Here is a 2,383-nt window from a genome sequence, read left to right as displayed (position 1 = left end):
CTCACTTGCACTTTCTGCTCTTTTCTTACCTCTCTGAACCTCGCTCTCTTATTTTTGCATCTCTCTTGCCTCTCTGCAACTCTTTCTTATTTCTGCACTTCTCTTGCATCTTTCTGCACCCTTCTTGCTTCTTACAGCTTCTTTACTTCTCTGTTGCTTCCTTCTACACTTCTCTCCCTTCTTTCTGCACCCCTCTTGCCTCTTTCTGCACCCCTCTTGACTCTTTGTACACCTCTCCTACCCCTTTCTGCACTCTCTTGCCTCTTTCTGCTCCTCTGGTTCTTTATGCACTGCTCTTGCTTCTTTCTGCACCTCTTTTGCAAATTTCTATATCCCTCTTACCTCTTTCTGCACCCCTGTTCCCTATTTTTGCACCTTTCCTGCCTGTTTCTGCACCTCTCTTGGCTCTTTCTGCACCTCTGTTGCCTCATTCTGCACTTCTTTTGCATCTTTCTACACACCTATTGCCTCTTTCACACACCTCTGTTGCTTCTTTCTGCACCCCCTTGCCTCTTTCTGCTCCTCCTTGCCTCTTTCTGCTCCTCTATTGGTTCTTTATGCACTGCTCCTGTTTTTTTCTGCACCTCTTTTGCAAATTTATATATCCCTTTTGCCTCTTTCTGCACCCCTGTTCCCTATTTCTGCACCTTTCCTGCCTGTTTCTGCACCGTTCCTGCCTGTTTCTGCATCTCTCTTGCCTCTTTCTGCACCTCTGTTGCTTCTTTCTGCACTTCTTTTGCTTCTTTCTACACCCCTATTGCCTCTTTCACACACATCTGTTGCTTCTTTCTGCACCCCCTTGCATCTTTCTGTACCCTTTTTACCTCTTTGTGCACCTCTTTACTCTTTCTGCACCTCCCTTGCCTTATTCTGCAGTTCTCCTGCCTCTTCCTGCATTTTTTTTGCTTCTTTCTGCTCTTTTCTTGCTTCTTTCTGCACCTCTTTTGCCAATTTATGTTTCCCTCTTGCCTCTTTCTGCACCCTGCACCCTCTTTCTGCACCTTTTCTGCTTGTTTCTATACCTCTCTTGCCTCTTTGTGCACTTCTGTTGTTTCTTTCTGCACTTCTCTTGCCTCTTTCTGCACCCCATGTTCCTCTTTCAGCACCCCGTTGCTTCAATCTGCACTTCTCTTGCCTCTTTCCGAACCCTCTTGCCTCTTTCAGCACCTCTCCTTCCTCTTTCTGCACCTGTCTTGTCTTTTTCTGCTGTTCTATTGCCTATCTATTTCTGCACCTCTTTTGCTTCTTTCTGCACTTCTCTCGCCTCTTTCTGTACCTCTATTGCCTCTTGCTGCCCCTCTGTTGGTTCATTCTGCACTGCTCTTCTTTCTGCACATCTGTTGGAAATGTATGCACCCTCTTACCTCTTTCAGCACCCCTCTTCTGTCTTTCTGCACACCTGTTCCCTCTTTCTGCATCCCTTTTGCCTGTTTATGCAACTCTCTTGCCTCTTTCTGCAGTTCTTTTGCCTCCTTCTGCACCTCTGTTGCCTCTTTCTGCACCTTGTTTGCTTCTTTCAGCACTCCTCTTCCAGTTTCCCATCATAGCGGACAAAGGTGAAAAGGAGAACCCCATGAGGGAACTGCGTATTCGCAAACTCTGCCTCAACATCTGTGTAGGTGAAAGCAGTGACAGACTGACCCGTGCAGCCAAGGTGCTTGAACAACTAACTGGCCAGACACCAGTATTCTCCAAAGCCTGTTACACAGTGCGATCCTTCGGCATCCGTAGAAATAAAATGATTGCAGTACACTGCACAGTGCGCGGGCCCAAGGCTGAAGACATTTTGGAGAAAGGCCTTAAGGTGAGAGAACATGAGTTGAGGAAAAACAATTTCTCAGCCACTGGCAACTTTGGTTTTGGAATCCAGGAACACATTGATCTGGGAATTAAGTATGATCCTAGCATCGGTATCTATGGCCTGGATTTATATGTTTTCCTAGGCAGACTCGGCTTCAGCATTGCAGACAAAAAACGCAGGACTGGAGTCATCAGCACAACGCACCTAATTGGCAAGGAGGAAGCCATACGCTGGTTCCAGCAGAAGTACGATGGCATCATCCTTCCAGGAAAGTGAGGTGCTCACAAATGTATACTTTTGTTATTAAAGTTCTCCTTTCTGCACTTCTCTTGCGTCTTTCTGCACCACTCTAGCCTTTTTCTACACCCATATTGCTTCTTTCTGCACTTTTCTTCTTTCTGTTCCTCTTGCTTTTTTCTGCACCCACCTTGCCTTTTTGCACACCTCCTCCCTCTCTCTGCACCTCTCTTGCCTCTTTCTGCACCTCTCTTGCTTCTTTCTGCACCCCTGTTTCTTTCTGCACTCATCTTCCCTCTCTATGCACCTCTCTTGCTTCTTTTTGCACTTCGCTTGCTTCTTTAT

The 2,383-nt window shown here is 46.5% G+C and overlaps 1 pseudogene; it reads left to right on the top strand.

The window, feature by feature from the left end:
• The first annotated feature begins 1,541 nt into the window (after positions 1-1,541).
• On the top strand, positions 1,542-2,077 carry LOC147698188 (large ribosomal subunit protein uL5 pseudogene; annotated as a pseudogene).
• The last annotated feature ends 306 nt before the right edge of the window (positions 2,078-2,383 follow it).

The sequence above is a fragment of the Lissotriton vulgaris genome, chromosome 8, assembly GCF_964263255.1.
Source record: "Lissotriton vulgaris chromosome 8, aLisVul1.2, whole genome shotgun sequence".
Lineage (NCBI taxonomy): Eukaryota > Metazoa > Chordata > Amphibia > Caudata > Salamandridae > Lissotriton > Lissotriton vulgaris.
Note: the sequence above shows the minus strand (reverse complement) of the source record. Positions and strands in the feature narration are given on the sequence as shown.